The sequence below is a fragment of the Rhamphochromis sp. 'chilingali' genome, assembly GCF_963969265.1.
Source record: "Rhamphochromis sp. 'chilingali' genome assembly, chromosome: 16".
Taxonomy (NCBI): Eukaryota; Metazoa; Chordata; class Actinopteri; order Cichliformes; family Cichlidae; genus Rhamphochromis; species Rhamphochromis sp. 'chilingali'.
The window spans coordinates 7,895,935-7,907,578 of NC_137943.1; positions in this window are offsets into that span (position 1 = coordinate 7,895,935).

The window sequence follows — 11,644 nt, forward strand, 5'->3', positions numbered from 1 at the left end:
ATTTGTGTTTACTTTGTTAGAAACAAAATGTCAAGCAATATATCAGATTCTTAAATATATCACTATGGGCCTTATGTATAACTCCTATATCCCTAGGGCACTAAGATAAATACAACTATTATCAAATTTACCTCTTTCAAAATGTAAACAGCTTAAAACCAATCTGTATTTGTTAATAAATTAAAAATAACTCTTTGCTATAGTAAATGTGTATTATATGTATTATATTATATTATGTATTATAATACATAGTTTATCTCTGCTCTGATTAAAGCAGATATATTTAGTTAAAAGCAGAAGTACCATCCTATAACACAATCCTGAAATCAAGTCCGGCCTTGAGTTGTTGACATTGAACAAGACTGCAAAGTAATGACTGCTTTCCAGTGAAGCAATCAGCTGATCACACAGCATCGACACAGTTCAGCATCTTACAAAATTGTCTAATATTTGTCAAGTCACGTTTATTTGCAGAGCCCAAAAACAACCAGAGGAGGTGACCCAGAGTGCTTTCCAAGTCCTGATTTGAAATGATAAGATAATAGGATTTTGGATCAAGCATGAAAAATAAGAATAGACAGACAACAAAATTTGATCAGTGCTGCTCATTTCATTTTCAGTTTGTAACTACCGTCTCAGAAAACAGGAAGGTCGCACGCATGTCAACGAAAACTTTCAGTTATTTTCACTTTTGTTATTCAGAAGGTTTAAAGCAAAATTTGATCACAGATGAAAGCCAAAGAGATTTGGATTCAGTACAGAGTCACGGGGCGAGATTTGGATTTGATAGTATTAAGCCCCCAACTCTGATTATACACTCATCGTGTATTAGAAAATAAAAATAAAGAATTTTCTGTCTTGTAAATAATTAAAGCATTGTGTGAAGTTTGGTTCTCCTTTGAGGAGCGGCAGATATTTAATGAATGCCAAATGCAAGCTCAGCAATTCAACCTTTCATGGCCAGTGACTAACTTCTTTCTACAGAACTGAACATGATAGATTAATGAAAGCAAAACAGCATAAAATGTGATTGATTTACTACTTAATTTGTTCTTGCTAGTTATCCTAATAAAAGGAGAAATGAATTGACTAATCTCTTGATATTTTGTAAAATGTAGAATTTTATTTTGGGAGTGTAGTTCCTGCTTAGAATTTATAATTAATAATTTCGCTGGGACAAAATTGCCTTGTTGATGTCCGAGGTCAGGGGAGAATGGATTGCTATGAGCTGATAGGAGGGCAACATTAAAGCAAATAAATGCTTGCTACAAACAAGGTATGCAAAAGAGCATCTGAACCCACAATGTACGAGAACTTGGAGCAGATGGACTACAGCAGCAGAAGACCACACCAGGTACCACTTCTGTCAGCTAAGAACAGGAAACTGAGGCAGTTTACACTGACTCACCAGACCGGAAAAAAAAAACCATCGCCTGGTCTGCTGCATCTCAATTTTTATCTACAACATTCAGATGGTAGGGTCAGAATTTGGCGTGAGCGGCACAAAAGCATAGATCCATCCTGCCTTACAGTAGCAGCTCAAACTGCTGCTGGAGGCGTAATGGTGCAGGGGACTTTTTTGCACACATCATGCCCCATAGTACCAAACAACACAGCCGACCTGAGTATTGTTGCTAATAGTGTCCATTTCCTTACTGCAGTGTATGCATTTTTTATGGCTGCTTTCAGTGGGATAATGTGTGATGTCAAAAAGCTCAAATCATCTTGAACTAGTTCCTTGACCATGACAGCGAGTTCTCTGCACTCAAATGGCCTCATCAGCAGTGTTGGGTAAGTTACTTTAAAATAGTAACTTAGTTACATTACTAGTTACTTCTCTCAAAAGTAACTCAGTTACTTCAAGTTACTCGTTACTTTCAAAGTAACTAGTTACTAGGGAAAGTAACTTTGGTTTTACTCAGAATTCTCTTGTTAATGTGTTGCTTCCATAACTTTGCCAGTCTTCTAGCTTGCTTACTTGCCACAAGTACACTGTGCCACCTACCAATAGAAAGGAAAAAATAATGTGCCCATTTCCACGAGAGAAATCCCACGCCTGGACCGTCATTGACTACTGCCATGATTCTAGCCTACGTCACAGTGTCATGTGCGCCTTTTACATCCAACACAAAAACTGAAAATACTAAAAGTATTTCTTTGTGCCCCCCTTTCCCTTTTAATGCCCTACATGGACCCCTGGCAACACTTTGCTAGATCCGCACCTGCACAGTTACCAGCTGTCAGCTACTTAGAAAAGGATCCTGGTGTTATTTGTCTCTCAGAAACAGTTCATAACTTCCCTTCAACTCGTTCATGTCACCTAAAAGGTAAACCTGTTTCTCCATCACAGCTCTGATGATCCAGTAAGGACATCTCCTGGTTTCATATACATGTTTCCCTCTCACCAGATAACCAAACCATATCATGACCAGCAGCTTTTTTGCAGCTGTGGCTCCAGCAAACATCAGCTGATACTAGAAATTAATATTAAATAAATTCTAACAACAGCTGATCAAGCTTAAACTGCTGCTGTTGTTTAGCGCGACATCCGCTGGTTTCCTCAAAGTGAGCGATAAACAAACAAGAGAGAAAAGCCGATCAGCTGATCACTGATCAGTTTCATGATTGAAGTAGAAACGGGAGAGGGAGGGGAGAGGATGAAAGAAGAAGAGGCAGCTGTGCAGCGTAAACACAGAATAACTCCAGCTTTGTGTCTTTTTCATTGTAGCTGAATTACGGGACAAACTGTTCCTTTTCACCTCAATAAGAAACGCGTAATATTTTCTCTGAATACCAGACGGGACGGTTGGCAACTCTAATAACTTATGAACAAAATAAAGTTAAACATCATTAACATCATAGCACCCACCCAGCTGTATAGAAACTCCGTCATGCTAGCTAGCACGCAGTACGGAAAAAGTCAGAATAACGAAAATAAACTCCAACTAAACTTGGTTTATATCTGACCCAGAGAGACTGCAGGTCATAACTTCTTACCTGAACTTGGACCGGCGGCCGCCTCGGGTCTCTTTTCCTTCTGCGTCCCTTTTCCTTCATCCACCTGCTGGCTTCCACCACTAGCTAATGTTACTGAATCTGTGGAAGCTCCGCGATAGCCACCACACGAAGTAACGAGTAACTACCCTATCTAAATCACAGTAACGACTAACGCGTTCCTGATTTTGGCATAATAACTAGTTACCGTGCTCGTTACCACAGTAATAACGTAGTTACTGTAACGCGTTACTTAATAACGCGTTAGTCCCAACACTGCTCATCAGTGACCAGATCTCAATCCAATAGAGCAGCGACCGTGTGATGCTAACATGTCATTAAGGGCCAAAATCACAGATTCAACAAGTTGCTGGGAACAATCCTCAGAGATTAGGCTACTTTTTATGCTTCTCGCAAGTAAACAAAGCATCTGGTTTTGCTGGTTCTGATACAATCAAACCACTTCAAAACAACTAAACAGACAAACTGATGTGAAAGGAAGGTCGCTTTGTAGACCTACATGGTATTCACACATTCTGTCAACTTCTCATATTGTTTGAAAAACATTAAAATGAGGGTTTAAAAAATACTCACTGGTGTGCCGCTTTAATAAAACAATCGTGCTCATTTTAAAACATTCTTCTAAATGTAATTTAGCTGTAAATCATGTTGGGTTTATTTATTTATTTTGTAAGAGAAAAGTATGTTAACAAGGACAAACAAGGCTCTGGGCTGGTTGTGGTACTGTGCCCCAAATCTTGGCCCCGTGATAGAAAAAATTGTTTGCCCGCTACAAAAAAAACAAAAACAAACTTTATTTGTATGCTCTCCCCATGGCTATTTTCACCAGTTAAAATTAATGTAAGTTTAAATTTGTGTTCATTTAAATTTTTAATGGCAGACGAAATAATCACTACATCTTGAAATTAATGGTTAGATCTAAAAATTATCCTTTCATTCAAAATTTCAGCCAAGGTTTCCTGTGCCCTTTGAGAAAAGGGGTCATACAGAGGGTGTTACAATTGCCCCCTCATCTCCACTACATATTTATAAAATCATACCGTTGCTTATTAGGATGCGTTTGGAAACATGTGTTGTGTGTCAATTAAGCAGGACCTTGGTGCAGTATTTGATATGCTACCTCACAACCTGCAATGGAAGGTCCCCACGACTACACAGCATATTTATAAGTAGTCTAGGAACACTGCCTCAGCATTATTTCAGTGTAAAAGCAAACATCTATTTCGACACAGATTACCTCTTTTTATCTGAGCTGCAAAAAGCACAAATGCTATTTTCATTTTTGTCTTTGTGTTTTTTCACACCTACAACCTGCACAGAAGTACATTTTATAATCATAGCTGTCTGTGGTAATTACTCAAAAAAGCTAAAACAAACAAATGATATGTAAGCTTTAGAAAAGGTTGTCAGAGGTGTGGGAAGATAAATGTGGCGCATATTGTATTAAAGTGTCTAGGCATGCTTCTGGATCAGGACTGTTTCATATATTTATGAATGTGTATACATACAGTGCTTTGCAAACACAGCCTACTGTCACGGTCTGGCTGGTAGACCGTGGGGATGTGGGGAAGGAGGACCCAGGCGCGGAGCTCAAAGTTCAAGCAGTGCGTTTATTTACAGAGGGTGATATCAAACAACAATAAATCCCCATGTTTTTCCCCAGACTCCCGTGTCGTGTCCTCCAAGTGCTCTCTGCTCCCGTGTCTGCACTCCCGGTGCTCGCTGCTCCTTAAGCCTTCCACGCTCCTCCTGCGGGAAACAATAGCGGCAGTAGTCAGGACACTGAACAATGGCAGGCATACACTACACGACCAAAACCTAAACTGGGTAACTAACGTGGAGTCCCAAGCAATGATCCCGCGTCGGTGGGAGCTCCAAGACTCTCTTAAGTAGCTCCCCCGACGAGGCCTGATCAGCAGCAGGTGTGTGGCTTCGGGTGTGGCCAGTCCCCTTGCAGGGCCACACCCTCCAGGCCTGACGCCGCCTATAAACAAGTGCTCAGCCACCCACACACACATATACACAAGCACAGGGAAGGGGGAGCAACACCAAAATACACAACAATAATAATAATAATAGTATAATACATGACTGCTCAGGGATCCTGGGTCGCCCAGTCCCAGGACCCTGACACCTACTGGCTGTAACGCAAACTCATTGGCACTACACAACATTTTACCAGCATCAGATAAAAGCACACAAATGCACACAAGGAAGATGACACACAATTATCTAAACCAGACTTGTCGAAAGTAAGCAGCGGCATAATTAATCATACCTGGGTGCAGCTTTTACATTATGTTATGTTAAAGCAGGGAAGCTATTGCCTACTTGGTCATTACATTACACAGAAAACAACATGATGAAGATTAGCAGTGTCAGTGAGCATATGAAACAGTAGCGAGAATGCTACAGAGCAAATAAGCCGAAACACCCAGATGCTAGTTGTCTACCAGCTGGATAGCTGCTAAATAACCAAACAAAAGTCACACAAAGCCTACAAGCAGAAGGTCTCACCATCAGCATAAAGCTAGTTCAGCAGAGCACACACACACACACACACACACACACACACACACACACACACACACACACACACACACACACACACACACACACACACACACACACAAAAGCTAAACTGGCAAAACACACCAGGTACCTGTGGCAGGTTTGATAGCTTCTTTCATCACTCATGCATGGAATAAATCTAATCCATCAAAATCTTCTTTGTGCGTATAATCAAGACTTCGACCTGGATGTGTTGTGTGCAGCCTAGACTGAAAATGTATGGGGGGGTCCACATTGACTCCGGGCCTGAGACCCAGACTCTGCTAAGGTTGTTCTGTTTCTGTGTGTGATGCTTGAAAGTTTGTGTTTCCTATATTTCTGCATAAATAGGACCTTACAGATCATCAGGTTGTATCTCAAACCCTAAATGTGAATATAAGAATCACATAATTGTAAAGTATACATTATTATTATAACTGTAATCATGCCAGCTTTTGATAAGCATCAGTTGTATAGCAAGTAATTTATTTGTTTTTTATTGGATTTGATAATGTTTCATATGTTCAAGCATGAAAAGTATGCTAACTTTTCAGTATCTGGTGCAGCTTTAACTCACAAACAGCTCACTTCAGGCAGCATTCCTGGTGGATTAAGGTCAGGATTTTAAGTTGACTGTTGCAACACATTAATGTTCATCTCTAGCTGTTCTTGGGTAGAACATCCTATTTTTAAATTTTCCTTTGAAATCAGTGGTAGATTTTTAGAATTGATTCCCCCATCAGCAATGGCAAGCCATGCTGGTGAGACGCAGCACAACAGTCCCAAATCATAGCCCTACCACCATGTTTCACAGATGGGAAATTTGAAAAGTGGGAGATTATTATGCTGGAATGTATTTTTTTCTTTTTTCCTGCTTCCCATGTAACAAAAAAGTTCTGTTTTGGTCTCATCTGTTCATTAAACAATCTTCCAACCACAGGTGTGTTCCAACTCTGTGACAGAGCCTGGGGCAGAAGTTTTTTGGTCTCTTTCTGCCACTTGGTACCAAGCAAACATAGTGACACACACACTCAGAGAAAGAGAGATACACAGTAATAGTATATATCAGTAATCAATAGAACAGTAATCAGTAATTTCAGCAGCGCCATTTCAACTTTTGATCAGCACCATGGACAGCAACCAGAGCCTGAGGTCAGGGGAAAGGACACATGTATCTAAGCTTATGCTATAAACTCACACAACCTTCTTCAACAAGCCTACCACAAGTCTGAAACAGATTTATTCTGGCTAAAGTAACACAAAGGCAACATTAATGTCTGTAAGCAAGGAGCAAAAGAGAGAAGCCCATTAACCACAGGTCCTCACAGACTGGACAGGGTCACCATATAACAAGCCTCATTCAACAATTATTTCCAATCCACCAGTTTCTAGATATATCGCACAGTTTATTACATTATGAGTGCATATCTTCAACATGTTTCAGTCCTTTACAAAAACACAAATACAATCTATTCACCCATCAGAACTTCATCTTTCAGGCCTTGCTCTCACCAAAGCCATTGACAGAACTGTTCAAATCCAAAGTCCTGGTGCTATACTCACCCCGCTCTCTCCCCTCCTTACTTTTTCTGAGCACCACCTTTTTTTTTCTTGTTTTCTTCTTCTTTTGCTTGCTTAATATAATTTATAATGCAGGCTGTGCCGATGAAGTGCTCTAACACACTCACCGGTAACCAAACATTGCTTAGGTCAACAGGTTTGTGTATTTTCTAAATCAGTGCTTGACAGAGGGCAAGGTGAAGAGCTACAAGCAACATATTTTCCCAGCATGCCTCCCTCCCTTTCATCAAAACCTTTCAGAAAAGGCATCCATTTTTAATTAAGTGTAAAATAATTGAGTAAATATTTGTAGCTAAAACTCAATTCATAAGGAAAATATATACTGAATTTAAAACGTTAGGCTGTGGGTGACATGATAGAGCCATGACTTTAACATTTAGTAACAATTTCATGATCTGTCAGACTTTTTAGGCGATAGAGGTTAACTGGGTTCCCCATATTCTCTGGGCCCTGGAGCAGCACCCCATCCACGTGGAAGCAGTGCTCTTTTTGGAGAACAGTGTCTTCTTCCTTGTTGCCCTTTAGATGCTTTCAAGTTACCCAAGTTTTATTTTGTGACCTCCTAAGCTGTCTATCTTTATTGATGAACAATTCCTGGAGGACACTGATCAAGATCTTCTTCCATTTATATGCAGTCTGGATTAGGAATCCTAAATTTTTATTAATGCTGTGCGATACTGCAGATTTGGTATCGATCCAATGCCAAGATTTTTTGCCAGTTCTGACACCAATACTTTTAACTTGTAAAGGCAGCTTATACAGAGGAGAGTGTGTGTCATGAGTTGTCATGACATGAATCATCATCAGTTTTGAAATTCTGAAAATGTTTTAATGACCATGAATTTTGCTAAAGTACTTTGGGCCAACATCTGTTGTATAAATATTTTCTGGGCTATAAATAAAATAGACATTGCTATTATTACTTTTTTTTAATAGTGCATGTTGCAGGTATATTGCAGTGATGTGGACGCTGTACTGGTCCATCATGGTGAAGAGATAGAAGAGTGTAAAAGCTGGCTTGGGAAGGTGTCCCCAAGCCAGCTTTTATGTCGGGGAGAGGGAGGGCTGAGCTTTTCTGCTTGGGCTGCTGTCCCCGTGAAGAAGATGGATGGATTGATGATCCTATTGTGCTAATATCAATCCAATACCAATATCAGTGTTGGTATCAGTGCAGTTGATATTTGGATTTATCTCCCCACCTCTACATTTTAGATGCCCACTTACATCTCATGGTCATCCTACTGACTGCAATTCCACCTTCAAATAAATGTTTGTTTGTTTTTTACCATAGTTTTTTAACTGCGAAAACATAATGCTGAATTCTATATTTATAATATTGCAGTCCCATTTGGTTTTCTAGATTCTGTCTAAATTTAGAACCCGTGTAAAATAAACAAATAAATAAAAAATCTGCTGTTTTAGGTCGAATTTATGCAGAAATATAGGACGCTTGAAGGGGTTCATAAGCTTTCAAGCAACTCTTGAATTTCTAATTATTGCCGCTGATACATTTTACGCAGTATCAGCTCATGAACACATCAGCTCGGAAAAGCCGAGTTTCAAGACTGTGCCATTTTCAACAAAAACAAACGTGGTGAATGTTTTTTAATGAAGTGTTTAGCAGTGTGAAACAAGTGTTGGTGTAATGTATGTTGTACTACTGATTCACCTGCGAGGCATGCAAGGTCTACCCTCCAATCACAGTGTAATCACAGCAGTCTGGTGTTATATATAGGCCACACAAACACATGCAAAGTTTTCAGCTTACTGTTAGTGTGGAGCCTGAGAAAAAAAACACTTGATTTGAACTTTAACAAATATACAACCAGACATACTGATATACTAAGGGAATTGCTCATTCTTAACAATGCAGCTTTAACCCAAGGCTTATTCATCCAATCTTATTTAGTGTTTTGTAAAGCAGCAGGTTTGACAGTCATGTTGGAAAAAAGCCTATTGTTCCTAACACCCTACTTCCAGCAGTTACTAAATGAGATGTTGCTGTAGCTCGATTTGGTGCAATTTCTGAAGCCTTGTTTTTAAACTCACCTCGTGAATAATCATCCCAAGTTGTGAAATGCATTTTCAGATACCGAATAAATGCTTCTTGTCAAATATGTGCCAAACCCTGGCGCCGATGTCATTTCACAGTTGCTGGTTTGCTCTGAAGACCACCTGTCCTGTATCTTCCAGCAGCTCCAGGCCAGTGCCTGTGCAGAAGACATGCCAGCAACTGTGGCTTCTGGTGCCTCAGTTCTGGCCAGCTCACACAAAACCAGCTTCCATGGTGGGGAAACCTTCACAGCCTGGCCTCCAGGACAGTGCAACACAAAGAACGTGACAGGTTCCCTCCCCAGGCCTGTGGAGATGCAGCTGTGTATTTTTGTGGCCTGAGGGCTGAAGAGGTGAGGATGGCAAACTTTTAACTTGCTCCCTATTTATTTTTAAGGTTCAACACACAGCAGGTAAGTATTTGGGGGTAATATGCACAGTAATGCTGCTGTGACTCCAAAAGAAGTATACTTGTGAAAGTGGTAGGAGGACTGGGTCTTTTAATTTTAATGCTCTGTTATCATGATCAGGATTTTAAACTTCTGATTAACTTCCACAACAACATAAGGCTTGCTAAAAACAGAGCAAGAAGGCTGCTACACCATCCTCTATAGGTGCAATGAATAAGAGGATGTTTAAATGCAACCCCATCATAGTAAATCTCATAAGAATCTGGAGGCAGTTTTCTTTTAATCGCATTTCCATTTCTCTAGCATTACCTGTCACTAAGAACCCAATTTTGTTCCCTCAAATCTCAACGGAGCCTTTTCCATGTAGAGTAGATTAGATATGCAATACCTAGGTGACTTTTACTGACTGGGCCTTTCCTTCTTTTAAGCAGTTACAAAGGCAATATGGACTGCAACATTATAGTTTTGTCTGCTACCTGCAGGAGTAGGATTAAAGACTATAATAGAGTCAAACACCGACGAACCTTTGGGAAAACTCTGTTGAAAACATACAACTGTTCCAGCAACGCTCAGCATTGGCTATGGGAATATGAACAGAGGTGTCACCTGTGATAAATGCTGCACGTCAGTGGCTACTCTGCTCCACAGTTTTGTACTGTGCCCCAAAATCCAACTGTGCCCCAAAGACTGATGGGGTCTTATTATTCTTGGTGTTTCTGTGACATGTACAGATATGCATGTCACTGGGACATATATATCTGTCACAATGACTCATCTCAAACTGCCAGTTTGATAGGCACCAATGCACACTCATGCCATCAGATGAGACGAGATTTCGAACTTGAGCGCTGACAACAAACCAAATGGTCACTCTAATATTTATTTAATGTGGCGTCATGCTTTCCAAAAAGGATTTTAAATTTTCATTTGTCTCACCAGTTTTCCACTTTGCCTCCATTTTAAATGAAATGTGACCCAGAAAACATGGTGGCATTTCTGGATCATTTTCACAGATGACGTCTTTGCATGATTGAACTTGAACCTGCATTTGTGCACGACACGGTGAACTGTTCACAGATTACAGATTTCTGGAAGAGTTCCTGCAGTGATTTCCACAACAGGGTCATACCTGCAGAGTGCCCGGAGGCCCAGAAGATCACGGGCATCCGATATTGACTTTTGGCTTTATCCTTTGCGCACAGAGATTTCTCCAGATTCTCTGAATCTTTTGATAATATTATTTTCTATGCATGATGAAATATTCAAAATATTTGCAATTTCATGTTAAGGACATTTTTCTGAAATTGTTTTGCATTTTTTAAATGATTTTGTAGATGAACTTCTGCTCATCTTTGTTTCTCAGAAATTCTAAGATCTTTTTTTTACCGAGTCATGTTCCTGACACGCTGCCAGTTAGCCCAGTTAGTTACAAAGCATTCCCCCAGTTGTTTCCTTCTAGTACTACTTCTAGTCCGCCTTCTATTAACCCATCCCAACTTTTTTGAGATGTGTTGCTACAATCCAATTCAAACAATGCTAATGTTATTCATAAAATAGTATAGGTTTGTAAATCATTGCACTCTGTTTTTATTTATAACTTGCACAACTTTTTCAGAATCGTGTTTGTATTTACTGTTATTGTCGTACATGCTCATATTAAAAATGGTCAAATGCATCATATAATACAGCATATGTGCAGTAACTGTGAACCAAAAGTTAAGCTTCAGTCTGCTCTAAATTTTTATTTATCTAACATTTTTGTCCTCTTGCTGCTCCTATTTTTTTTTCTCATTTATCTCCTTACAGAAAAGTTTGGGACGTTATCTAAATATACTTTTTTAATTGTGAAGGAAAGTTTTTTAAAGAAGACAAAAAAAAATTTCCGTCTTTTGTCTGCACAGCCGCAGCATGAAGCAAGACATTTATGCAGCCTAAAAGAGACACGTTCTATAATATAAAGGGCAACGGTGAGGAGTCAGAAGCGAAAGCTGAAAGAAACTTTATATCAGTGAGATGTGCATTGACAATTAGAGCAG